This window comes from Mobula hypostoma, chromosome 17 (genome assembly GCF_963921235.1).
Source record: "Mobula hypostoma chromosome 17, sMobHyp1.1, whole genome shotgun sequence".
NCBI lineage: Eukaryota > Metazoa > Chordata > Chondrichthyes > Myliobatiformes > Myliobatidae > Mobula > Mobula hypostoma.
The window spans coordinates 2,691,874-2,709,009 of NC_086113.1; positions in this window are offsets into that span (position 1 = coordinate 2,691,874).

Below are 17,136 nucleotides of genomic sequence, written 5' to 3' on the forward strand. Positions count from 1 at the left end.
TATCTGCCTTCAATCCCTTCAATTTACCTAACACCACTTCCCTACTAACATGTATTTTGCTCAGTTCCTCCATCTCACTGGACCCTCTGTCCCCTACTATTTCTGGAAGATTATTTATGTCCTCCTTAGTGAAGACAGAACCAAAGTAATTATTCAATTGGTCTGCCATGTCCTTGCTCCCCATAATCAATTCACCTGTTTCTGTCTGCAGGGGACCTACATTTGTCTTTACCAGTCTTTTCCTTTTTACATATCTATAAAAGCTTTTACAGTCCATTTTTATGTTCCCTGCCAGTTTTCTCTCATAATCTTTTTTCCCCTTCCTAATTAAGCCCTTTGTCCTCCTCTGCTGAACTCTGAATTTCTCCCAGTCCTCAGGTGAGCCACTTTCTCTGGCTAATTTGTATGCTTCTTCTTTGGAATTGATACTATCCCTAATTTCTCTTGTCAGCCACGGGTGCACTACCTTCCTTGATTTATTCTTTTGCCAAACTGGGATGAACAATTGTTGTAGTTCATCCATGCAACCTTTAAATGCTTGCCATTGCATATCCACCGTCAATCCTTTAAGTGTCATTTGCCAGTCTATCTTAGCTAATTCACGTCTCATACCTTCAAAGTTACCCCTCTTTAAGTTCAGAACCTTTGTTTCTGAATTAACTATGTCACTCTCCATCTTAATGAAGAATTCCACCATATTATGGTCACTCTTACCCAAGGGGCCTCTCACGACAAGATTGCTAATTAACCCTTCCTCATTGCTCAAAACCCAGTCCAGAATAGCCTGCTCTCTAGTTGGTTCCTCGACATGTTGGTTCAAAAAACCATCCCGCATACATTCCAAGAAATCCTCTTCCTCAGCACCTTTACCAATTTGGTTCACCCAATCTACGTGTAGATTGAAGTCACCCATTATAACTGCTGTTCCTTTATTGCACACATTTCTAATTTCCTGTTTAATACCATCTCCGACCTCACTACTACTGTTAGGTGGCCTGTACACAACTCCCACCAGCATCTTCTGCCCCTTCGTGTTACGCAGCTCTACCCATATCAATTCCACATCTTCCCAGTTTATGTCCTTCCTTTCTATTGCATTAATCTCTTCTTTAACCAGCAACGCCACCTCACCTGCCCTTCCTTCATGTCTATCCCTCCTATATGTAGTGGATGGGAGATATTGACCAAGATGGCATGCAACTTAGACAGCATCCTCTTTTCAGACACCACCGTGAGAGAGTCCTGTTCCATCCCCACAACATCACTGGCCTTACGAATGAGTTTGTTGATTCTGTTGGTGTCTGCCACCCTCAGCCTGCTGCCCCAGCACACAACAGCAAACATGATAGCACTGGCCACCACAGACTCGTAGAACATCCTCAGCATCGTCCGGCAGATGTGAAAGGACCTCAGTCTCCTCAGGAAATAGAGATGGCTCTGACCCTTCTTGTAGACAGCCTCAGTGTTCTTAGACCAGTCCGGTTTATTGTCAATTTGTATCCCCAGGTATTTGTAATCCTCCACCCTGGATGAAAACAGGGGTCACCGGTACCTTAGCTCTCCTCAGGTCTACCACCAGCTCCTTAGTCTTTTTCACATTAAGCTGCTGATAATTCTGCTCACACCATGTGACAAAGTTTCCTACCGTAGCCCTGTACTCGACCTCATTTCCCTTGCTGATACATCCAACTATGGCAGAGTCATCCGAAAACTTCTGAAGATGACAAGACTCTGTGCAGTAGTTGAAGTCCGAGGTGTAAATGGTGAAGAGAAAGAGAGACAAGACAGTCCCCTGTGCAGCCCCAGTGCTGCTGATCACTCTGTCGGACACACAGTGTTGCAAGCACACGTACTGTGGTCTGCCAGTCAGGTAATCAAGAATCCATGACACCAGGGAAGAATCCACCTGCTTCGCTGTCATCGTTACTTGCAGCTGCCCCCAGGATATCCTTAGGTTGTGGTGGTTGTTAGCACCAATGGCACATTTCACTGTATGTTTTAATGTACATATGACAAATAAATGTGAATATGTATCTGAAATTATCCCCTATTCCCTCTTCACCAGCTTATAGTTGTACGTCAAGGTGCTTCTGTCACTTAATGTTTCCTCAGACACGGCCATTAATTGTATTTCTCCTATCCTGATCCAATACCTTTAAGGCTTTTCTTTTCCCTTATAATTTAGCGATACAGCATGGTAAGTGGCACGTCCTGCCCAACAAGCCTTCATGCTGAAATAGTGCTACACTAACCACTATGCTACTGAGGAGCCCCAGATGTCCACAGCCACCTTTCCTTTCCTGAAAAAATACAACTGAGATTTTGAATCCAAGTGCTGCTATTCTTAATGGGCCAAATGCACAGGAGGGGCCATGTTTCTGTACTGTTGCTGAGGGAAGGAGGGACCGGCTTTGTAAGTCCAGTCACCTCTAACTTTTCATTGGCTGACTGTTGGGACTTTGTTCTGCGACTCACAATTTAACATTGAAAGGAGTACTTCCAATTTGTTGTATCTTTCTGATCTGTGAAATTTTGGAAATTATCCAACAATATTTCACAGGACACTTTGAAAGAAATCAAGATTCAAGGAACTCATGGTATCTGGTCTGAAAATCAGTTTAACTTTGGAAAGCAGACTGGCATGTGATAAATAGAAAAGACTGCTGGGGAAACAGTGACCTCCCTGGACTTTCTCTTCATTCTTTCTAAAGTCAAGGTACGTTCCCCTACAGCGACAACCCTCTCCTCCTCCACTTCACTGCGTTGTCAGCAGATTCTTCAACCCATCCTCTTCAAGTCAAATTCTTCCAATCACTTACCTCCCTGAAGACCATCAATTATTTAATGATTACTTGCTCTTTAAGGCTGGTGCATTGTAGATGTTTGGTGAGTAATTACCAATTAAATGCAATAATCCTTGTGACTTCAACAAAACAGTTTCAAAATCTATTCAATAAATCAGAAGGATATATAAATTATAAATGTCTACGGAAGCAGGAAGACATTAAAGTTGAAGAGCTCTTGCGATGTTTTAAATCAGTGTACATAAAGCATCATCATTACCCTGATTCATGGCATGTCATTGTGAATTTAATTGTTATCACATTCAACCCTCTTTAGTCATATATTGAATTAGATAATTGAATCCTCAAGGATTGACTGGAATGAAGAATGAGTGAAGAGATAGCCCCCCCCCCCACGTTAGGGAAAATACCAGACCCAAAGTAAAACAATAAAGATTAACCTCTCAGCTCTGTACCACCAGGCTCAAGGTCAGCTTCTGTTATCAGGCTATGGATTCTCAACTGGCTTTCCTATAGGTGGTCGTAGATGGAGCCCTTTCTGCCTGGAGGTCAGTGAGTAGTGGCGTTACGCAGGGCTCTGTTCTGGGACCACTGCTCCCTGTGACTTGTATAAATTTGATCAATGAGGGTGGATGAGTAAGTTTGCAGACGACACAGAAGTGTTGTGGACAGTGTAGATAGTTGTTGTAGCTTACTTTGGGACAGTTACACGATGCAGAGCTGGGCTGAAAAGTGGCAGATGGAGCTCAACCCAGAGGAGTGTGAGGTGATTTATGTTGGAAGGTCAAACTTGAAGGCAGAATACAGGGTTAATGGCAGGATTCTTCGAGTGTGGAGGAACAGAGGGATCTCGGGGTCCACTTCCATAGATTCCCCAAAGTTGCCACACAAGGTGATAGGATGGTTAAGAAAACATTTTTCTGTTGGCCTTCATTAGTTGGTGGATTGAGATCAAGAGCTGTGCGGTAATGCTGCAGCTTATAAAACACTGGTTACATCACACTTGGAATATTGTGCTCATTTCTGGCCACCTGGTTATAGGCAGCATGTGGAAGCTTTAGAGAAGCTTCGGAGGAGATTTATCAGGACGATGCCTGGATTAGAGAGCATAGGTTGAGTGAGCTAGGGCTTTTCTCTAGCTATATCAGGGTATGTAAGACAAAGTTTTGACTTGGTAAGTGTTACAATGGTAAACACATTTACCAATTTGTCACTTTACCTGTCTGTAAGGCCCCTGCTCTCAGCTCAGTGCTAACAGAGAAGGAAGTGAATTCTACTCTTCTGTAGTTCCTGGCACCACCCTAATGTTTAGATACCAACTTCAACGGGACTGAATGAAATCAGGAACGTGAATAGGACATAGGTCCAGCATTTGCTAAGCAATTGTGGCCATTAACAAATCTTTTCTCCAGGGATTTTCATAACCCTGCTCTTTTGAAAGTTACCACAGATGCTGGTTAACCAGAACTATGGAGGCCACTGATAAACACAAGAGCTTTTGCAGATGCTGGAAATCCAGATCAACACACACAAAATGCTGGAGGAGCTCAGCAGGTCAGGCAGCATCTGTGCTGGGGAATAAGCAGTCAATGTTTCAGGCCGAGACCTTCCCTCGGGACTGGAATAGAAGGGAGCAGATGCTGGAATAAGAAGGTGGGTGTTGGAGAGGGAAGGGTACAAGCCAGCAGGTGATAGGTAAGGCCAGGTGAGGGAGAAGGTGGGTGGTGTCCAGTGAGACCAGGTAGGGGAGAAGATGGGTGGGTGGGGGAGGGATGAAGGAAGAAACTGGGTGGTGTTCAGTGAGACCAGGTGAGGGAGAAGGTGGGGGGCTGGGGGGGAAATGAAGAACCTGGCAAGTGATAGGTGGAAGAGACAAAGGACTAAAGAGAAAAGAATCTGCTACACGAGGAGAGTGGACCATGGGTGAAAGGGAAGGAGGAGGAGAATCAGAGAAAGGTGATGGGCAGGTGAGGAGAAGAACAGGAATGGGAAGAGGATCGGAATGTGGAATGGAAAAAGAGGGAAACGGGATTGGGGAGAAATCACTGGAAGTTAGAGAAATCAATGTTCATGCCGTCAGATTGTAGATTAGCCAGGCGGACTATTCAGTGTTGCTCCTGAAGTGTCCTTTGTGGCAGTACAGGAGGCCATGGACTGACATGGGAATGGGAAGACCACTTATCATGTTCGACGATTCATGCCTTAAGACAGCATTAAATCACTTGATGATAATTTCAAACCACTTCTTGATTTGGAAGTAAATGCCCCAATGAGAATTTAATTCGCAGAGGCCACTATAAATAAACACAGTATTTATTTGTTTCTGGAATAAATGATAATCAGCTACTTGTCAGACTGATTGAAATAGAAATCCAACTAAAAGGAAATTAAATTCAAGTTTCTTAATTTTCAGCAATAGAGTTCTGCTGTAGCACCACAAACTGTCTCTACCATTCCCACTGCTCTATCCTGTAGCAATGACAAATTCCTGAGAGCGAGGCAAGCGTGACTTGAATATTTAACAGCAAATGCTGGTCACATTATCAGAGTGAACTGCTGTGATGGACGCTGCTCTCCGGGACACCAGAGTCAAGGACATCAGTGAAACAAAGCTCCTCTGCATTTCCCCCCTTGAATTCACCAAAAATAGGGAAATGGGGAACTTTGACTCTCCCGAAAGTAAATGAAAGGATTATATCCATACTCACATGGGAAAAGGTTAAATGAAATTGAAATAGATTTGAGCTGATGAAGTTGACCTTGAATTGATTGTTTACCTGTGAATGATCCTGGAAGCCTTCAACAGGTGCTTGCTTTGTCTTTTCCAGTGTGTACCTCGATGCTCTGCAGTCCAAACTGATTTGTAGTGGCTGTCATCACTGACAGATCTTTTGTACCTTTCTAAGAGTGAATGAGATAATGGGAAACTGCACATGATAGCACGTTATTGACAATTGCTGGGGGACGAGGAGACTCAATAATTAAAACTGTTGATCTTATTCCCCCCCCCCCACTATATTGGAATTCCTGCTAAAGATGAAAGATGGTCTATCTTTAAAAAATGCAGAGTAACACACACAAAATGCTGGAGGAACTCAGCAGGTCAGGGAGCGTCTATGAATCAGGTCCCAGTGAAGGGTCTCAGCCTGCATCGTCGACTCATTATTCCTCTCCACGGGTGCTGCCTGACTGCCAAGTCCTTCAGCATTTTGTGTGTGTTGCTCTGGATTTCCAGATTCTGCAGATGAACTTGTGTTTAAAAACTACAGACGAGTTCAAATTTCAAAGTAAATTTATTATCAAAGTATGTATATGTCACTGTAAACATCCCAGAGATTCGTTTCCTTGCAGGCATGAACAGTAGATTACAGACAATAGAATAGAATCAAAGAAAAACTACACACGTAGAAAAAAACAGCAATCAAAGTGCAACAGAAGACAAACGGTGGACAAACAGCACTTGATGGCTCTGGGTCTGAATTCACTGGAATTCAGAAGAATGAGGGGTGACCTCATTCAAATCTATTGAATGGTGAAAGGGCTTGATACAGTGGATGTGGAGAGGATGCTTCCTATGGTGGGAGAGTCTAAGACCAGAGGACACAGCCTCAGAATAGAGGGGCGTCCTTTTAGAATGGAGGTTAGGAGGAATTTCTTTAACCAGAGCATGGTGAATCTGTGGAATTCTTTATCACAGGCAGCTGTGAAGGCCTTTGTGCATATTTAAGGCAGAGGCTGATAGATTCTTGAGTGGTCAGGAGCTAGCTGTCTGGTATTTTGCAGCACCTTTACAATCTGCGTCTGAGCCAGCAAAAGATACCAGTGCTATGGAAGACTTCCTGCTTGGTTCCGGTACCCAAGAAGGCGACTCCATCTGAACTTAATGACTACAGACCAATTGCCCTCACATCTCCTGTGATGAGGATGCTGGACAGGCAGGTCCTGACTTACCTTGGACCGCAGGTGAGATCTTCATTGGACCCTCTACAGTTTGTTACCCACCTCATGTGGGAGCAGATGATGCCATCACCTACCTGTTGCAGAGAGCTCTCTCCCACCTGGATGATGCTGGTGGAATTGTGAAAATCACATTTTTTGATTCCTCTAGTGCCTTTAATACAATGCAGCCACTTCTTCTGAGCGAGAAGCTGCAAAGGATGGACATAGACAAATCGACTATTTCCTGGATTACTGACCACCTGACAGATAGACACCAGTTTGTACGGCTGGGTAGTTCTCTGTCTGAGATGGTGGTGAGAGGCACTGGAGCCCCACACGGGACTGTCCTGTCTCCGTTTCTGTTCACTCTGTACACCCAGACTTTCAGTACAAATCTGAGTCTTGTCACTTGCAGAAGTTCTCTGATGACTCTGCAGTGGTTGGGTGTATCAGATGAGTACAGAGGACTGGTGGACAAGTTTGTGGAGTGGTATGGGAGGAATCACCTGCTCCTGAATGTGGTCAAAACCAGGGAGATGGTGACTGATTTTCAGAGGAAGAGGACTGTGACGAGTCCTGTATACATTCCGGGAGAAGTAGTTGCGGTGGTGGAGGAGTACAAATACCTGGGTGTTCTTCTCGACAACAGACTAGACTGGAAAACCAACACCAAGGCTGTTTACAAGAAGGGGATGGGCAGACTCTATTTTCTAAGGAAGCTGAGATCCTTCAATGTGAGCAGTAGGATGTTGGAGATCTTTTACCAGTTTGTTGTAGCGAGTGCAGTCTTCTTTGCTTCTTTATGTTGGGGGAGCAGCATTGGTGCTGGTGATGCAAAAAGACAAAAGAAACTCATGGATCCGTCCTTGGCTACAATCTGGACTCTTGAGTTAGTGGTGGAGAGGAGGTCCATCCTATCCATTGTCTATCTGACAAATCGTCTCCATGACCTCCTGAATAAGCAGTGGAGCACCTTTCGAACAGGCTCATTCAGCTCCGCTGTCACAAGGATCGTTACAGAAAATCTTTGCTACCAAATGCAGTAAGCAAATACAACAGTTCATCTCTGTGCAACAGGAGAACACACATCATTGTACAATAGTTTCTGTTTTATTATTTAGTGAATTATTATCGCACATTATTGCAAGTTATTGTACATTGGTAAATTATTATTGTGTGCTTTGTGTGTTTTTAAATGTTTGCTGCTGTAATGAAAGAATTTCCCCCTCAGAATCAAAATATTATTATTATTATTATTATATGGGGGGAAGGCAGGAGATTGGGGCTGAGAAGAAAATTGGATCAGCCATGGTGAAATGGCAGAGCAGGCACATTAGCTCAAGTGGCTAAATTCTGCTCCTATATCTTATAGCCTTATAGTCCTAAATAATAGAACCTTTAAGGTTCTATCAGACAGCAATGTTGAATAACGAGGGACAACCTCGTTTCTCAAAATCTGAGTTTCTTGAAGAACTATTTAACTTAAGTTAGTGTTATTCATATGATGTATGGAATTTATCATGTTATTACATTTAAATATTGGTAGTTAGATTTCTATTGTGTAATTCCTACTTAAGTAAAAGCAGAAAGTTGGAGTGTTTAGAAATGGATTACAGATGGGTCTAGGGTCAACTGGTAGTATTTCTTTGATTTTCTTTTCCTGTTGTCTGAACATTGTTCTTGCCAAGGGGAGGTATGTTAGTTCAGGGAAGGAATGATTTGCGTTTCCCATGTCCAAGACTGGAATTTCCTCCCAGATTTACCCTATTCTTCAGGATTTGCAAAGTGCTTGGAGGATATGAGGTAGTAGTGTTGACTCTCATTTAGCTCTCCACCCTCAGGCACAACCTTCTTACGCCAGTCTCACCTCAGCCTCTTATACCAATCAAACACTCCATGTTCAACCAGCAAAGCTGTAGATGCTGATGCTCCTTCTGAATCCGAATGAGAATTAAAATCAGAATCAGGGTCAGGATCAGAGTCAGAGTCAGGTTTAATATCACAAGCCAGACAGGACTATCAAAAAGTCTTACATAGAGCTAGGGTGCCTAAACCTCTTGCACAGTACTGTAGTTAATTTATGTATTGCATTGTACTGCTGGCACAAAAAAAGTCATGACGTATGTGTGTGATGATAAACCTGACCTTAATGTGGGTCTCCATTGTGGACTGAGAGCGGATAGGGGGCAGGGAGAGAGGAATCATGGTCGGGGAAAGTGGAAGGGATAGGGAAGTGAACAGGCAGTACCAGAGAGACATTCTACAATAATCAATAAACTAATTGTTTGGAATCAGGTGGCGTTGCCTGGAGTCTCAGGGCTGGGTGTGTCTGCACCCGCCCCACTCCCCAGTGCATGGCATTCCTTCTCCGCCACCCGCCCCAAACCCCTCCCATGGAGCTTCCCCCCCGCCATTCCTTTCCTCCCGTCAGATTGAAAAACCTGCTCTCCATTCCACATTAACAAATACAGTATTGAGCAAAACCCTAGCTAGATATGTGCCTAAGACTTTTGTACAGAACAGTATATAATGAAATCTGTTGTTTTATTGCAGCAGTACATAAGAACACACTATAAGTTACAATAAGAATACATAAATCAACAGTGCAAGAAGAGGACAAAGTATTGAGGAAGTGTGCATGGGTTAATTGTCCAAATATGATAGTGGAGGCGAAGAAGCCGTTCCTGAAACAGTAAGTATTGGTCTCAAGGCTCTTTTACCTCCTCCTGATGGTGGTAATGAGAAGCGGGCATGTCCTGGGTGGCAAGGCTCCTTCATAATGGACGTTGCCTTTTTGAGGATGTCCTCGATGGAGGGGAGGGTTTGTGCCCGTGATGGAACTGGCTGAGTTGACAACGCTCTGCAGACTCTTGTGATCCTGTGCATTGGAGCCTCCACACCAGGCGGTGATACAACCAGGCAAAATGCTCCCCACGGTACACCTGTAGAAATTTGCTTGAGTCTGTAATGTTGATGTGACTCGGACACCGTTGTACATTGAACAACATGTTTATTCACCAGACTTCCATCTTTACTTCTCCACGTCCTGACGTCATACTCACTCTGACGCTATTAATACTCACACAATACATTACATCCCCTTCTCAAGATTTTCTTTTCTTTTTACAACACTGTGAATTACTAAAACAATGCCTCTAGGTGTGCCCTTCTCACAGTGCAACAACCATGACAGAAACTAAAAAAACATCTTAACTGCTTGTACTGTATTCTGCATTGTATCTTTCAATACTAACAGCAGTGTATTTTCTTTTACTACCATAGACTAATAAACCTTTTATTTCACACCTTGGAACTTATGACATGTGTGACTTTGCCTCAACTGTATGTCTAGTCTCTGTATCGAGCTGGAAGTTTGACTTGTCTCCCAGACCGTGTGTGATACAACTGTGACTGTGCTTGTCCTTCACCAGTGTCAGTCTCTCGAGTGACCTCTCTGTCTTTGGGGTCTGCATCACTCTTGGTGGCGTTTGTTTCCATGTCTGTGTATGTGGAAATGTCCTGTGCTTCTGTACGTGGAATCTCCCTCACGCCCGTCTTCAGCAGATGCTTCCTGTTCCTCCTGTAGACTCTTCCATCCGGCGTGCGAACTATGAAGGATCTTGGTTGCTGATGTCTGTTCACAACCACAGCTGGTTGCCAAGTGTCTCCTCTCTGTATTCTGACATTTTCACCTGTATGCAGATCTGGCAACTGTCTTGTATGTCTGTCATAGTAGCTCTTTTGCTTTATTTGCTTGTACTTCTGCTTGTCATGTACGTGAGCGTTACCTTCAGGAGTCAGTAGAGTTGTGGATGTTGGCAGTTTGGACTTCAGACGACGTCCCATCAACAGCTGCGCAGGAGAGAACCCCATACCCTCAATCGGTGTGTTGCGGTATTCAAGCAGAGCGATGTAAGGGTCACCGTTGCTGCTTTGTGCTTTCTTGAGCATGTCCTTGACAGTTTGTACAGTTCTCTCTGCTTATCCATTAGACTGAGCATGCCCTGGACTGGAAGTAACATGTTGAAATTCCCAGCTTTCTGAGAACCCTCTGAACTCACCACTGGCATATTGTGGACCATTGTCACTAACGACAATATCTGGAATCCCATGTCTTGTGAATGTCGACATCATTGTGGTAATGACACCTCGACTGGACGCGTCACTTAACTTGGTGACCTCCGGATATTTTGAATAGTAGTTCACACAAAGCAGATATTCTGTACCATTGTAGTGAAAGAGATCTGTGCCAATCTTCTCTCATGGTCTTCCTGGTAGTGGGTGGGGAAGCAGAGGCTCTCTTGGATTGCTGTTTTTGTTTTCATTACAGACAGCATACTGAGACGCAATGTCCTCTATCTGAGTTGACATGCCTGGCCAATAGAGAATGTCCCTTGCTCTTTCTTTACATTTCACTATCTTCAGGTGTGACTCATGAATTCTGTTGAGCATTTCCTGTCTCATTTGGTTTGGTACGATGAGTTTTGCTGTTTTGAACATTAGTCCTGATACATAGCTGATTTCATAGAACTTAGAAACATAGAACATAGAATAGTACAGCACATTACAGGCCTTTCGGCCCACAATGTTGTGCCGACCCTCAAACCCTGCCTCCCATATAACCCCCCACCTTAAATTCCTCCATATACCTGTCTAGTAGTCTCTTAAACTTCACTAGTGTATCTGCCTCCACCACTGACTCAGGCAGCGCATTCCACGCACCAACCACTCTCTGAGTAAAAAACCTTCCTCTAATATCCCCCTTGAAGTTCCCACCCCTTACCTTAAAGCCATGTCCTCTTGTATTGAGCAGTGGTGCCCTGGGGAAGAGGCGCTGGCTATCCACTCTATCTATTCCTCTTATTATCTGGTACACCTCTATCATGTCTCCTCTCATCTTCCTTCTCTCCAAAGAGTAAAGCCCTAGCTCCCTTAATCTCTGATCATAATGCATACTCTCTAAACCAGGCAGCATCCTGGTAAATCTCCTCTGTACCCTTTCCAATACTTCCACATCCTTCCTATAGTGAGGCGACCAGAACTGGACACAGTACTCCAAGTGTGGCCTAACTGGAGTTTTATAGAGCTGCATCATTACATCACGACTCTTAAACTCTATCCCTCGACTTATGAAAGCTAACACCCCATAAGCTTTCTTAACTACCCTATCCACCTGTGAGGCAACTTTCAGGGATCTGTGGACATTTACCCCCAGATCCTTCTGCTCCTCCACACTACCAAGTATCCTGCCATTTACTTTGTACTCTGCCTTGGAGTTTCTCCTTCCAAAGTGTACCACCTCACACTTCTCCGGGTTGAACTCCATCTGCCACTTCTCAGCTCACTTCTGCATCCTATCAATGTCTCTCTGCAATCTTCGACAATCCTCTACACTATCTACAACACCACCAACCTTTGTGTCGTCTGCAAACTTGCCAACCCACCCTTCTACCCCCCACATCCAGGTTGTTAATAAAAATCACGAAAAGTAGAGGTCCTAGAACAGATCCTTGTGGGACACCACTAGTCACAACCCTCCAATCTGAATGTACTCCCTCCACCACCACCCTCTGCCTTCTGCAGGCAAGCCAATTCTGAATCCACCTGGCCAAACTTCCCTGGATCCCATGCCTTCTGACTTTCTGAATAAGCCTACCATGTGGAACCTTGTCAACCTTGTCAATGCCTTACTAAATGTCCAGTATTTCTGCATTTCCTTTGGAACATCTTTTCTTTCTGTTGGCCATCCATTCATTGTAATGTCTCTTAGCATTTGCATTTCAGGATCATCTGCAGTCGCTTTCCTGAACATGTTCAACTTCTCCTCAGAGATGGGTAGCTGAGGTGTAACCCAGTTGACCTCCAGCTCTCTTCCTAGCAACTCTTCCTTTTGCTCTTTGAGGTAAGCACGACTCGAAGCATCAGCAATGTACAGTTCTTTTCCTGGCTTATAGGTGACTGTGAGAGTGTACCTCTGTAGCCTGAGAAGCATCCTTTGCAGCCTCATAGGAGCTTGGTGGAGTGGCTTTTTGAAGATGCTCTCAAATGGTTTGTGATCACTCTCAACCTGGATTTCTTTGCCATATACATATTGGTGGAACTTCTCACACCCGTGAACTATGGCGAGTAATTCCTTCTCGATTTGAGCATATTGGCGTTGACAGTCCGTAAGTGCTCATGATCCATACGCCACAGGCCTCCCTTCCTGCAGTACAACAGCTCCTATTCCCTCCGAACTGGCATCCACAGACATCGTCACCGGTTTATTGACATCATAGAACTTGAGTGCTGGTGCATTGGTAACCAACTGCTTCAATGTGTCAAAACTTTTCTTTTGTTTGTCTTCCCATTGCCATTCAGTGTTGCTCTCTAGTAGCTTTCGGAGTGAGCGCTGACCTCTGATAAGTTGAGAGTGAATTTGGCAAGATACTGTATCACGCCCATGAATCTCAGTACTCCCGTAGCTGCCCAACCCTATAAACTTTGGGATGACGGTACCTTTGCAAACTTTTATATTACACCATGATTGCCAAGATGAAATCTTAAGCAGTTTCAGGTACTCTATTTGAAATGGCTCGAATATTTTCCAAAGATACATTTTCAAAACAGTGTCTATCTGTTTCTTATTAGGTAGAGTACCAAGGACTTCCATATTAGCACCATGATGAATAAAGATTTGCTTAATTATCTGCTAATTATCTCAGTTTGTCACAGCAGCATCAGCAGCCAACTGTGGAGCTACTTGCCACGTTTCCATGGTTACTCTGTCACAATGACTTACTGATGGGAGCAGAGAATCTGCATCTTGCTTCACTTGCACATTTTTAAAAAAATCAAAGGTTATTTTTGACACAAAATAAACAGGAATGGCAAACTGAAGTTGTTTTAAATATTTCCGTTCAGACTGATTCAGTCATAGAGTCATAGAACACGACAGCACAGAAACAGGCCCTTTGGCCCATCTAGTCTGTGCCAAACTATTATTCTGCCTCGTCCCATCGACCTGCACCTGAACCATGGCTCTCCATACCCTTCCCATTCATGTACTTATCCAAACTTCTCCTAAGTTTTGAAATTGAACCCACATCAACCAAGTTCGCTCATTCCATACTCTCACCATCCTCTGAGTGAAGAAGCAGCCCCTCAGCTTCTCCTTAAATATTTCATCTTTCACCCTTAACCTATGACCTCTAGTTGTAGCCTCACCCAACCTCAGTGGAAAAAGCCTTCTTGTATTTACCCTATCTATACTCTCATAATTTATCAACTCTCTATTCTCCTACGCTCCAGGGAATGAAGTACTAACTCATTCAACTTTTCTCAGCTCCTTAAGTGCTGGCACCATCCTCGTAAAGTTTCTCTGCACTCTTTCAATCTTCTTGACATCTTTTCTGTAGGCAGGTGACCGGAACTGCACACAATACTCAACATTTAGCCTCATCAACATCTGAACCTATTTGAATTTGGAGTAATCTCCCACCTTTAGTACCCACCGTGGATGGAGGTGTGGGTGGTGGACAACTCACGGTGGGAAATTGGTTGGGCTAGTATTATGCATGTATGAAGCACCACCCTGAGTGTCCAGCTGCTGTTGTAAGTGGTATAAAATGTGACAAACTCAGTTATGGGATTTACAACCCTTTCTCATCTGAAGACTAAAGACAAGTTTGTTGTTCCATGCACAAGTCTAGGTATATATAGTGCGACAAAAATCTTACTAAAATTGCCATTTCCCTGATGAGCTCAACCACAAACTGCTACCAAAAGCCATCTTGTAGACATTCTGCAAATTCCTTCTCTTGGGGATCCAGCACCAATCTGATTTTCCCAATCTACCTGTATATTGAAATCCCCCATTCTACATGGGAAAGGCTATCTGAGTTTGGGTATTGTGCAGTAACCCAGATCTTATCAGGGAGCTTAACATAAAGGAACCCTGAGGAGGCAGTGATCATAATATGATTGAATTCATACTGTAATTTGAGAGGGAGAAGCATAGCTCACATGAATCAGTATCACAATGGAATAAAGGGGATTACAGAGGCATGAGAGAGGAGCTTGCACAGGTAGATTGGAGGAGGATACTGGCAGGGATGATGGCAGAACAGAGGTGGCTGAAGTTTCTGTGAATAGTTCACAAGACGCAGGATAGATATGCCCCACAGAGGAAGAAGTTCTCAACTGGCAGGGGTAGGCAACGGTGGATGATAATGGAAATTAAGGACCACATAAAAGACAAGGAAAGGGCATACAAGGTAGCAAAAGTGAGTGGGAAGTTGGATGATTGGGAAGCTTTCAAAATCCAACAAAAGGCAACTAAAAAGGCTATAAGAAAGGAAAAGATGAAATGTGAGGTCAGACTAGCCAATAATATAAAGCAGGATTCTAAAAGTTTTTTCAGTTATATAAAGAGTGAAAGGGAGGTGAGAGTTGATGTTGGACTACTGGAAAATGATGCTGGTGAGGTATTAATGGGGGACAAAAAAAATGGCAGATGAACTTAATAGGTACTTTCCATCTGTCTTCACTGTGGAAGACACTAGCAGTGTGCCAAAAGTCTGTGAGTGTCAGGGAGCAGGAGTGAGTGCCATTGCTATTACAAAGGAAAAAGTGCAAGGCAAATTCAAAGGTCTTAAGGTGGATAAGTTCACCTGGTCCAGATGGACTACATCCCAGAGTCCTGAGAGAGGTTGCTTAAGAGATAATAGAGGCCTTGGTCATGATCTTTCAAGAATCATTTGATTCTGGCATGGTCCTGGAGAACTGGAAGATTGCAAATGTCACTCCACTCTTTAAGAAAGAAAGGAAATTAAAGGCCAGTTTGCCTAATATTAGGTTGTCTGCCAGTGACTAGTGGTGTTCCTCGGGGGTCAGTATTGGGACCACTGCTTTTCACATTGTTTGTCGTTGTTTGATAATGGAATTGATGGCTTTGTGACAAAGCTTGCAGATGATATGAAGGTAGGTATCGCTGAGGAAGTAATGCAGTTGCAGCAGGATTTAGACAAATTAGAAAAATGGGCAAAAAAGTGGCAGATGGAATAGAGTGTTGTGAAATGTATGAAAATGCATTTTGGTAAAAAGAACAATAGTGCAGACTATTGTCTAATTGGGAAAAAAGTTCAAACATCAGAGGTGCAGAAAGACTTGGGAGTCCACTTGCCAAATTCCCAGAAGGCTAATGTACAGGTTGAGGCCGTTGTAAAGAAGGCAAATTCAATGTTGGCAATTATTTCAAGGGGAATAGAATATAAAAGTAAGAAGACAATGCTGAGCCTTTACAAGACACAAGTCAGGTCACAATGGTATTGGTCCCCTTGGGTTCAGGTGTAACCCATGCAATTTGTACTTTCCTCGGAAGAGATTCCAATCATCCAGAAATCTGAAACCTGCCCCTGCACCAGTTCCTCTGCCACCCAGCACATTTGAATTGCTGTATCAGACCATGATACAACCAGTCAGGATACTTTCATTGGTACATCTGTAGAAGTTTGTTCAAGTGTTCTATTTGGAATAGGCGGAAGAATATTTGGTTGTGATTTACTCTTCCTTTTTTAACTGTAGCAGCTTCTGTAGTTGATCTGATGTTATGAGTAATTGGGCAGATTGTGAGTGACTCTTCTTCCAAAGTAGTGGATGCAGCCCAGTCCATTATCTCTCCACCACTGAGCAGACCTACGAGGAGCACTGTCCCAGGAAAGCAGCATCCATCATTCAAGATTGTTTAATGTCATTTCCAGAACACTTCCATATTCATGAGGATGATTCCAGGAATTAATAGGTTAACATATGAGGAGTTTTTGGCAGCTTGGGTACTGTATTCACTGGAATTTAAAAGAATGTTAGGGAATCTCATTGAAACCTACCGAATGTTGAAAGGACTAGATAAGTTGGATGTGGGGAGGATGTTTCCTATGGTGGGGGTATCCAGAACTAGAGGGTACATCCTCAAAATTGAGGGGAGACCCTTTAGAACAGAGGTAAGGATGAATTTTTTTAGCCAGAGAGTAGTAATCTGTGGAATGCTCTGCCACAGACTGTGGTGGAGGCCAAGTCCGTGGATATATTTAAGGCAGAAATTGGTATTTCCTGATCGGTCAGGGCATTAAAGGACATGGCGAGAAGGCAGGTGTATGAGGTTGAGTGGGATCCGGGATCAGCCATGATGAAATGGCGGAGCAGATCAAAGGGCTGAATGGCCTAATTCTGCTCCTTTGCCTTATGGTCTTCACAAGTGTAAAGGAGGACAGAATTGTTGTTACTCTGGATTCAAAGCAGCACAATAAGATAAAGAACACACTAATAATTCAGGTTGATTTCCCCTTATTCAAAATGCTTGGGAGCTGGAAAAGTTTTGGAGTTTGGATTTTTTCAGATATCATGATATACTGTA